The following is a 12,537-nucleotide window of genomic DNA, read 5'->3' on the forward strand; positions in this document are numbered from 1 at the left end:
ACGTCTACAGCTTCTCTAGTGCCTGAGGCCGCTCCTTGGCCTGCTCAGGTGCATGCAGCCTTGCTCATTTTGCAGCTTGGTGGGGATCCAGGCAGGACGTGGCTTCTTCCCTCTGGGGGCCTGGTGACATCCCCCATCTCTTGTTCTCTGCCTTCGTTAACCATCCTTGTTCCCAGACCCATCTCCAGCTTCCAGGGCATCCGTGGCCAGCAGGAGGCAGAGGCCGATGGGACACTGCACCTTTGTGGAGCTAAATACAATGTGCCACAAACACAGTTAATCACTAATCTAGTTTGGGTCCATCACGCACCCTTGCTGTGGGTGAGAAATGGACAGTGATGTTGTCATGCCTCATTAAAGTGATTAACAACTATTACCTTTTGTTTCCCAAAGGTGACTCTTCCTCCCCTGTCATGTGATATCATTCAGGGAGATGACCAGAGAGGGGCGCCTGTGAGATGGAGGGCAAAAAGCCAATGCCATTTTAATTCTGTAAATTGTGTAAAGGTGATATACTATATTTTTTGTCAGTTTTTGAAATATATTTTTAACTCATCAATTCAGTCCAAATGAGATGAAACAGTTTACAGTATTAACTATATATCCATCCATCTTCCAAACTGCTTGTCCTTTGTAATGTCTAAAATTCTGTTGCAGAAATCACTTGTTCAAATGTCTAAATTGGTCAGTCTAATCAAGCTGTACTTTTCTCAGACTTTTTTTTTCTTTGCCATAATCCACCCCAAAAGGTGGAGTTGCATGGTTGAGAAGCTTCTTTCACGCTAAACAAAAAATGAACCAATACTCTGGTGTTCATATACAGTGTTGGGGAAAGTTCTTTTTTAAAAATAATGCATTAAATTATGCGTTACTCGCTTATGGAACTTAATGCATTACTTTAAAGTTATACTTGGAAATAGCTGAGATATATCTGGAAATTTTGCACTTAAGTGACTATATTAATAGCTGTGTTAATAACAAATTATAACCAATATGCTAATGCTAAAACATGTCACTGTTTCTGCTAAACAAAATCTTCCCAAGAGAAATTAAAGTAATTTAAAGCCAACAACTTAACTTTTTTGCCCTGATTATTATTAAATGTATACATTTCGACCCACTCTGCTAAAACTGTCATATCAGATAGGAGGTAGAGTGCATGCTGGGATAGGAAGCAGAGTCAGGCGGTAACTCCAGAGGCACTCATGGATATGCTGTGACTATATCACAGAGTCTAATTGGCATGAGAGGAAACATGCGGTGTGACGGTGGGGGGACTGCATTGTGCTGGACATCTCATTTAGACAGAAACATGCAGGAGCATGCACGTAGGCTGAATGCTTTAATATTCTCCTCAAAGGGATAGTTCACCCAAAGACTAAACATCCTAATGTATATGGTGATTACAAAAATGAGAAAAAATAAAATAAAATATGATTTGTGATTGTATCAAGCAGAGACTTGTGGGAATGTAATTTTATTGTTTTCCACTGTAAGTTGTACAGCAGTTAATTGCATTTACTTGCAAAAAAAAACTACAATTCAACAGTATTTTAGAGTTAATTTACATGTGAAGTAATTTTTAACCATTCACAGTTTTTCACATATGACAAGGTCACTTACCGTTTTCAATAGCATTTTTATATTTTTTAACCCCGCAAAATAAAAAGTGTTTTTTACAGTGTTTATTACAAATTTATATTTTTAGCTAATTTTGTTTCTAACTAAATGCTGTGTTTTAACTGTCAAAATTCAGGAGCCAATAACAAATAATTTCAAGGTTCACAGCTGTATTTTATTAGAATACAAGTGTACTGATTTGAATGAATCTGCAAAAGAAAAAGGAGAACAAAGCACAAATATCTATATTCATACTGATGGATGTTTTACATGTGTGAGGGATGGCCTCCATCCACATAAAATAATGCTTATATTATAGAACACATAATAATATTCATATCCTCATCAACATTCTCGGTGACTGATTGCACTTCAATGCAGCAGACAGCGAGGAAAGGCAATATTCTGACAGCTAACATGTGTGAATAGTCAATTTATGAGCACATATTTCACAACACGGAGCAGTCTAATCTGCAGCTGTCTTGGTACACAGAAGTGGGCCATGAGCTAAAAATATTACCCAAAAAAGGCACATTCAAATCCTGTTAAACAGTATTTCTATATCTTTAGTTATAACTCTTAGGGGGTCAGACATACAAAAAGCCCTGTGTCCCTCTGTTCAGAATTGAGTTTTCCAAGTATTAGGGAGGCACCATCCATCCACCTCTGGAGCTGATCAATATGAGGGAGACCGAAGGAGTGAATTCCTGATTTATCCCTCAGGCTACGGAATTCTTAAGCCAGTGCGGCACTCAGCACATGGAGAATCCTCAGAGCCAGATTAACACAGGGCCTCATTATCGGCTGTGTAAATAAAGACGAATGACCGGCAATATTCCTGCAAATTTGTTTCCCATTATGCCAGGCCGCCAGTAATTGCAGCTTGTGACTGTGTCCCCTGAGCCTGAATACAGTTACATTCATATTACTACCTATCAGGCTGCAAACGGCACTACATGCTCGCTGATGGGGATACATATTCATCTGACATGAATCTCTGTACACTGTATTGGTCTCATAGGACAATAATTGAAACAGGACAGAATGCTATACTGCCAGTTTATGAACTATATGTACGTGTTAAGCATGTAAGGGCTGCTGTGATGCATTATAGAAATATAATATAATATAATATAATATAATATAATATAATATAATATAATATAATATAATATAATATAATATAATATAATATAATAATATAATATAATATAATACATCTCAGTGTTTTTAATAGTATGTTCAAAAGTTTACAGTCAATGTTTTTTAAATACTTTTTTAATACTTTTTTTACTTTTGAATAACCCACAAAAATATAAAGTAGAGAGTTTAATATAATATAATATAATATAATATAATATAATATAATATAATATAATATAATATAATTTTGTTTTCAAATATATGTTTATGTATTTTGGTTTCTGTATCCACTTTATGTCTTTAAAGTCTACATGAATTTTAATTTGCATAATGTGTGGATATTCAGTGATAAAACATGTAAAGCAGGGTTTTAGTTTTTCACAATACCATCAATTAAACATCATTATCTAAAATTGTAAGAACAAAATAATGCTATAAAAGCAGTACTTTAAGATACTATAAAAGCAGAATACTATATACAATACTACGTAATACAGAATACTATAAAAATACAAGACACCATGGGTGGAAATGCCTTAAACGTGTGCAACGTTGAGTCTGAGCTGTATTAGTATGCTTGGGGAGGCTCTCCTGACACTTTGAGAGGGGAAGGATGAATGAAAGAACCATGTGCCCTGACTGAGTAGCAATAGCTTCTTCAGTTCCCACCTTATCGATTTCTGCAGAAAATATAGAACCGGCGCTCCAGAGAAGAGGGAGGGCTGCCCCGCTATTGAGTCGTTTTCCCCATCTTTTCCAAAAATCTTTAATCAAAGTTAAAGTGAAATACTAACATGCCACTTGACATGACCTTTTAGCCTGTTATGAATCACCTCTTTTTGAAAAGGCTCCGGTGACCATTTTTAACCTGCTTCATAATAGATATTCCCTAATCGCTACACGCTAGAGATGTAGCAAGTTTAGTTTGTAATGGCTGTCAAAGGACCCCTTTGCGGGTGACCTTTGACAAAGCCTGGACAACAAATCCATGTTTGTCTAGGGCCCAAGAAACACCTTCACACTATTCGAAACAGGTCCAGCCCACAGAAACAAAGACCCTGGACGGGAAAAATTCAACGTTAATCTACTGCTAAATGTTCCACCGAGACATAACTGAGCAGATAACAACAGTATATGATGATAAATATCAAATCAATACAGTGACCCTATTATGCCCAAAGCATGAGAAAGTAAAGTCTTACATGACTATTCGATTAAAGAACTATGAGACACGGTGTTTGAGGTGAAAGGGCTGTGCCCTTTTGAACCGCAGAGCTTTGTGAATATGGGACTGGTCATAAAAACCACAAACCAAGAGCTGAATCACTGACTGAAGTCCTTATGGCCCATCATTACAATGTCACGTCTCGGGAGAGTTTTATGAGGGATGGAAAACTAAAAATACTGCAACCATTTTTTAATGCTACAAACAAGATACTCTTCAGATTGAATCAAATTTGTACATTTATGAAAGTTTCGGTTCTAAAATACCTTTCCATTGGGATGTAATAGACTTATAGGTCCATAATGCCGCAGGCTTTAAAACAATCCATCTTGTCCAGCCACACCCCAGGGTAGGAGACAGCTGAGGGTAGGATCCTCAGACAATGGGCTCTTTAGGAAGGTTTAAGCCCTTAAAACAACATGCAGAGGCATCATCGCCGACCTAACAATGGCGTACACATTACCGAGCCCCCAGTGGGCCGGCTGGCCATTGCAGGAGAATGATGTCCCCATGGTGTCATCCCAAAGGAGACGCATTAGTCCCAACTGTTCTTTTTTGAGAGAAGAGGCCATGGGGGGACCGTGGAGGAGGAGAAGGTCCAGAGAGCCTCTAGCATACCTTCCAGTCTCACATCAATCTACTTTTATTAAAGCTGTTTGAACTCTCATGGTTTACGAACTTGCAGTCTTCCTGCTTCCCTTTCTCTTGCCGTTTCTCTTAACGTCAGTGGTCCTAAGGAAATTGTTTATCTTGGAAATTAGATGCAAGTGCTTTTTAATACATCAAGTGATTAAGCGAAAATAAATTAGCAGCGCATAAACAAATGAATTTCAAAAGGACGGCAGGCTAAGACATTCTCATTACGGTGACAAACCTGTAGCCTCGCTCTCACCCGGGTGGCTTTTCTTTTCATAAGGCAGAATATGATATTATGGAAATGGATGGGAAATGACAATACATTTAATCAAAGACTGCAAGCCTCCATTCATCTGTCTAACTAGCCATCCATCCCGTAACCGACGAGGTTCACCGCCGAGTGTGTATTACTGTAAAGAGCCTCTAGCAGCAGAGGTAAATGATTCTGGTTATAATCCAAGGCACTTATGTGAATCAGATGATCCAGATTTTGATAGGTTCGTAATGGACTTTTCCTCTTCATTAACTGACTTATAGCTCCTGGATTTTATGCTTTGTAGTTTTAAATTGAATAATACATCTCAGATGTTAAAGTAACATTAATATTTTCAGAATCAATGTTAGTAAAATTTTATGTACACTGTTGTATTTGTTGATGGCTGCTGCTCGCAAATAAAGCCTCAATTTATAGACCCTACGCTCTTTTCTCGTACTATTATCACAAGCCCAAATGCACGCCATAAAATACTTTAATTAAAAATTTTAATTAACACAGGTAATCAATAGGGTGTAACATAACATCTCGCATATTATTCACCGTGAAAAACAGAATCAAATAAACACAGAGGGACAAAAGATGGTTTTGTGATGGTTTTATGAGAGTACTTGTGGGACGTCCAGGTCTCAGAATCCTGCTCTTCACAGCTCATTACAAAGAGACACAGATACAAGTGATCCCTAAGCCATCTCGGATATTCCACAAGGGCCATTTTGGGTAAAGCAGATGCCTCGCTCACCCTAAAGTGACCTACACCACTTATCATGATATGCATGCAATCGAACTTACCAAAATGCCAGATAGCACTGTGTCACAGTTCTCAATCTCTGGTAATGCCCTGTAAGACCTTTATCAAATGCTGCAGTTGCACTTAAGCTAAAATGTGATTCCGGTAATATTTTTGAACATTCGGAGCATTTTTTATGGCACTTGAAAACATTGCAGTCTAGGCCAAACCGCAGAACTTCTATTATCCTGCTGACATGGTCTATGGTGAGGAGTGGACACAGAGTGGAAAATAAACATTATTTCTCTGTGCTTTATCTGACGTTTGACTTTGAAAGCAAAGATTTAAAGACACTTCTGTGGCTAACAGTGCGCGTTTCACCAGCTGTAAATTATTTGAAGGTTGGAGCACAAACAACCTTGCCAGTAGAAGATACGTGAAATGCTTCCGTCCGCAAATGTCTCTCTGTGTGTGTATATACATTTCTGGAGCATTCGGAAACTTTTAAGAATCCCTTTTAGACTGTTATGTGTATGTTTTAGACTGTGCAGATGCTATGTAATTATAATATTTTATAATTATAATAGATATACACTCGTAAAATGATATTGTTTATATGCTGAACTTTGATTTACATATCATCTAAATATATGAAAATCAGTCAGGTGAGAAACCTATCCAATTGACAAAAAAAATCTCGCAAAGGAAAGTTAAAACAGACAGTCGAAACAACTGTGCAAACATTTACTTAAAAATATTCTGACCAAACACTCTTTCGAAGCTGGCTAAACATTTGCCCATCCAATCGAGCTGTTTGCCAAAGAAATTCACGCCCAGGGTTGAGAGCAATGATGAGAGGGGTACGAGGGAAACTATTTGTCACAGCTGGGTTAGTCAGGGGTCCTGGGAGCAGGGCCTTTTATCACTGTCTGGCCTCTGAACACAGCATGCATACCTGCACACTCAGAGAAAACACAGCTGGGCTCACAGTGGGATAGATCTGTGAACAGCACCTACACACCACAAAGTCTCACCTCAGCCCAGAAAACCTGTCCGTCTGACAATATCAAATACTTTATATTCGACACACCTACTTGTAGATTCAGTCTGATTACTTGTTCTTCACCATAAATACTTCAAATACATAAAAAATTGATCAAATAGGTTTAATACACAATGTACCATTATACTATCAAGACTTTATCATTTAAAACCTAACCAGCTTGTTAAATGTTATGTTTGAAAATTGAATTGTTTTTTTTTTTTATCTAATACAAAGATATCCATACATTTGGGTGGTTTAAGGGTCCAAATACTTTTTGGGAAAGAAGTGGTTTTGTATTATTAGCAGAATTACAACAACAACAATATTGTATCATTACAAAAACTGTATATATTTTATCTTACATTTCATGTAATTTTGCTGTAAAATACTGTTAAATGTACCGTTTGTGGCAGTGAAAAAGTTATTATATAATTTGTAGTGAAGAAAAAATAAGAAGTAAACTAACATTCCCAGAATTCCTTGTGTGAGAGCTTGCATTAGATGCTGTTTCGTTGATAAAGTTGTGCTTCTTAAAAGTTTTTAATGTCAGTTATATTTAACTTTAATATTTTATTTATTATTTTTAATAATAAAATAATTTTTATTTATATATTTTTAGCATTTTGTGTGTTACCATGATGATGTTTTTTATTTGTGTGTATGACACTTTGCTCCTTCGATTTATTAGCATTTACAGCCCGATCTCATGGCAATTCGTACATATTTTACAAGGTGGCTAATTCGTACAAATTCATACAACCTCACTCGTACAAATGTATAAATTTTTACCAAATTGGACGTATTTTACAAGTTGCACTGTTTAAATGAATTTGTACTAATTACCTACACCTTACCCCGCCCCTAAACCTACCCTTCACTGGGGTTTAGACAAAGGTCAAATTCGTACGAATAAGCTACCTCGTAAAATACGTACAAATTTGTTGTGAGATAGTGTTGGCATTTACCTCTAAATAGGCAACTTGTGATGACCTACGATTCTTTCTGTGGCTTTCTCAATATGATATATGTTATTATTGTGGTTCTCGCTATATTTGAAAAGTACAAAAAAAGATTTTAGTAGCTGTGTGGCCGTGCTAATAAGAAAAAGGTTATTGATTACTTGTGTAAGGTATCTTCTCAATTTCTACTATGAAAAACTTCTGTAAATGCCATTCATATATATCAGAGAAATTTAGCATTTTTGTATTGCAAAAAGCTATTAACCTGGTATGTGTAGACTTCTGGACTATATCAACATCCCTAAAAATAAAAAGATGGCAAGCAGCAGCATCACATATTGGGATTACATATTCCCCAGCATCGTTTCCCAGCTGCTGGAATTGGCGATGCATTCTGGCAGCAGAGCCAGTGGCAGCACCTCTGGCAAGGTCAGTTTTATGTGCTGTGGGTATGAATGCGATACCTCCCAGTTGTGAAGTATGTTGTCGTGTGCGTGTGTGTTTGTGTACGCGCTTGTGGGGAAGAGGTCTGAGCACCCCATGCCTCACTAACTGTTTCCATAACCTTGGGACTGACTAAAGTCTACAATGGCTGAGAGTGAAGCCTGGCAAGCAGATTGTGATTGAAAATTGCTTTATTGCTTTATATGCGACTCCCCATTCAGTTGCCAATCCATTTTATTTATGGTGTGGTAGGCCCTGGTACACCTGCTTAGAGCTAGTGGAGATTACTTTTGAAAAAAGAGAGAGAGAGAGAGAGAGAGAGAGAGAGACAGCCAATCTCGAGGGGCCATTAGCCTGACAGGTTCTCTCTCTCTTTTTCCCACCCTCTATCTCTCGCCCTCACTTTCCCACCTGCCCTTTCTCTCTCTCTCTCTCTCTTTCGCTGCTTTTGGCCTATTTCTCCTGCCATGGGCCCCTCAAGAACATCTCCCCAGAAGCTGAGAGCACTACTGTACTAATGTTACTCCAGGCTGAGGGTGAGCATGAGCTGTGGGGTCAGCTGTACGTGGGATTCTTCATCATGAGCTGGTAGCTGCTGAAAGGCATTCTGTCTTCAGGTGCATTCTGAATGACAGCACTTGAGGACATGAGAAATGTAGGTGTTGGACAGGAGGGTGTGGGGTGCAGGTGCACTATTGGAAGTTTTACCATGGGAGGTTCCATGGGAGAAAACAGGAACACTACTGTACTGTACATGCAGAAATACATTTTGAGTGAAAAAGCAGAGAATTATTGATAATTATATATACATATTGCATATCTGAAATTTATTATACTAAATTAGACTTCATCTCTAAAACTAAAATAACTTTTGTTTAAATACAGTGTTGGGAACATTTGGTAATTTTTCTGTAAATATGAACTGCTGTTTAGCCTTACTATAATGTGCTGGCTAAAAGTAAACAAACAAACAAATAAATAGGTTAAATAAATAATTTACAAAAAAATTACAAATTAAACCAATAAGTAAATTTAGTATTTATTTATGTATTTATGTAATGTGAATTATTTTAATTTAATATTAAATAATTGCATAAATAAATATAAAAAATTAATTACTAGATAATAATTAACATTATTTATTTAATTTCATTAAAACAATGAATAATGTAATATGATACTTCTATAAAGCGACATTCCCCTTCACTGTATATAACTATGCATTTTCCTTGTATTAAATCACTGTAAAATATTCAGTCAGAAGAAAGTAAATCAAAGCCCCAATAAATACTTAAAAAAACGTTCACTGTATTGTTCTGATATTAAATAAATAAATACCAAAAAATAAAAATAAAGAACTTCTAATATATTTCTATATAATATTTAAACATCTGTTGATGTATTTCTAGCATTTCAATCTAGAATTTCACATGGTTTTATTGTGAACAAACATAAATGAACCACATTTATTAATAATTTAACAACATTGTATCAATAAATTAACTAGTGAATTCAATCTGTAAAATTGTTTGCTCATTCTGTTGTCCGTGATACATCTAATGCTAAAAATCTAAACATTTTACTTTGATGTAAAGTGCTACACTTAACCCCCCAAGGAAAGTCACAAATAGGGTCCAGTGTAGTGTGTCAATATTAAGGAATTTTCTGTGTTGATTTTTAACAGGTGTCTTACCCCTATATTGAAATATGCATGCATTTTGTTGTGTTGGGCATGTCCTGGCAGAAAATTCTGTTTTCCTGCAGATTTCATTTTTTTTTTTGTATTTTACAGTGTAGTTTTTCTCTGCTCTTATCTGATTCACTGTGAACATTTTCCAATCTTGCATTTTGCAACCGACATAAGAATATCACATGCTCCTAAATGGTCCATTTGTTTTTAACATGCAGTTTCCAATATGTACACAAACTTCAGCTCTGTGCCCATGTTGTGATATCACTGACCTCACACCTCTTCCTCATCTCCATGGCTCTTTTTCCTCCAGTACACTGTTCTCCTACACACACACACACACACACACACACACACACACACAGAGGAATATCTGGCTCTCATACATATTTGTTTCCTTTTTAGAGATTCACAGTGGGTGTTCTCTAATAACAAATCATTTCTTTTTGTCTAGTTTTAATCTGGCCTTACTTGACAAGCACCATCCTTTTCGGTGAAGGGTAAGACCACTTAGAGAAAGGCCAATAAGCTCTAGCACAGTGCAGCCTGACGCGGGTGATTTGTCAGACCCCCGCCGCAGCGCTGGTCACCCCAATGGATTTATCTCAAGGTAAATGGAGACACTGCAGACCAAGGACCAGGGCCCTTTGATTAAGGCCCCTTTTTTGTTGTGTTGATAGATGTTGCTTGTGTTTATCTATTTGAAATGCCACTAAATCTGCGAGTCCAATGGAGAAAAAGAGTGCTTTGTAGTTGGGGCCAGAGTGATTTATGCCAAGCTATGCAGAGCAATATAGAGACCGGAGGGCCGGCGGTCCGATAAAGCGAGCTGCGGAGGGGGATGAAAAGGTGAAAATCTTTATGCATTTCTTCCACTCTTATTCCCCACCACGCCAGAAGAATAACAAACCCAGGGGAGATGGGATGAAAATGTTTCAGGGAGAGGAAAAAAGGTGTCATTGGGAAGATCTGGGATGCATGGTGAAATTTTCCCTGGGCCGCGGAGCATTGAAGGTGAGGAGCAATATCAAGGAGATGCAATCACCTCGAGAGCGAAGCCCTCACCCTGCTCTCTTCCAGCACCTCTATTTTCTCCATTTCTACATCCCTCTTTCAATTTAGATTCCTCTCTGGTTCCCTCCACCTGCTCACGGTCTCACCTTCCTTGAATGTGCATTTAACAATCATTCTATCACCAAGCCCTTCATTCCTCTTTCTGTCGATTTATGAATAATAAAATAAACTTTGAAGTCTGTGTGATAAGCTCTTCTATGTCTCTATCACGCCAGGAGATCTCAAAATTTCAAACTGCTTTGATTACACATGATCTCCGCTTAACCAGTCCGTAAACCAGACTTCACATTAATATTCAGTTGGTTATTATCTAATATCCTGCAAATGAAAACATAACTATGTGTTAGCTTTAGAACAGAGCAATTTGAAGTAATTTTATGAAAACCTCTTTCATTAATAACGGAAATAATACATATAATACAATAAATACAGAAAACGCATAATGTAGCTTCGAGAAGATTAGTTACACCATTTTTATGATAACACTTTACAAGTATGTTGACATAAGTTAAAACATCGGGTACCATAATCATTTTTTTTTTTTCTGAATTTAAAAGAAAATGTATAAATATACTGTTTATTCATAATTAATCTTCAGCCGTAGCACAATTAATGTAAATGCATACAACATAAATGTATTGATAACTGTAGAAATTATTCAAATTTAATGAACACTAAAAGCTTTGTTAATTGTTAGTAGTAATGTATTAACCTATTAACCTATCAACTAATTAATTTATTGAACCTTATTATAAAGTATTACGATCATAATTACGTTTGATGATGTTTATAGAATAAAAAATGGTGTATAAACTACTTTCACTCTGAAATTGCTAGTACATTTCAATGTGTTACAATGTGCAAACGCATTGAATTAAACTTTGAAATTTTTAAATGGCAAAAGTGAAATAGTATTTTCTTGTCAAATATACTCCAGTAATCTCCTGTATATATATATATATATATATATATATATATATATATATATATATATATATATATATATATATATATAAAAAAAACCTTGATATTTATAAAATGTTTTATTATTATTATTATTATTTACAGTGTAATTTTGTGATAATCACAGAATGATCGGACTGAAAAAAAAAAACAATATTTATAACCAACAAAGTACCAATGGGAAATCCATTATCTACAAAGAAATGTAAAATTCCTCAGCAACTCAAAATGAACACAGATTTAGCCATTTCTCACAAATTAATCATGTCCGTGAGCATGTTTGTACTTAATCCCACGCATACATAACATTAGCATAACACCAGAATGTCCCCTGCCCTTTCCCCCTTCCCCACACTTAAACTAAACCAAACTTGAATCTCATCACCCCCAGCGTCAGGCCTTGGCCCCGCCTGAAGGTAAGTGAATCCTGGTAAGCAAAGAACTGAGGAATTATACAATCAGGAAAATACTGTGGGGCATATATCAATGCCAGCCGGACACACCCACTGAAATGAATTGGGTCAAATGAGAGCAGTGCGTTAGGGCCGGGCCCACTGACAGTTACTAATGCGCTGACCATCGTGGGTAATAGGAGTGTACAAATGGCGAGAGGTTTGTAAACTTTGCCTGCTTTTCCAGTCCGGGGTGTCTGGCTGGCTACAAACGCTGACTAAATCAACGTGTTCCAATGCATACAGACACAAGTCTAGGAATCCGTAGTGACTGTGAGAGAG

This window comes from Carassius gibelio, chromosome B6 (genome assembly GCF_023724105.1).
Source record: "Carassius gibelio isolate Cgi1373 ecotype wild population from Czech Republic chromosome B6, carGib1.2-hapl.c, whole genome shotgun sequence".
Lineage (NCBI taxonomy): Eukaryota > Metazoa > Chordata > Actinopteri > Cypriniformes > Cyprinidae > Carassius > Carassius gibelio.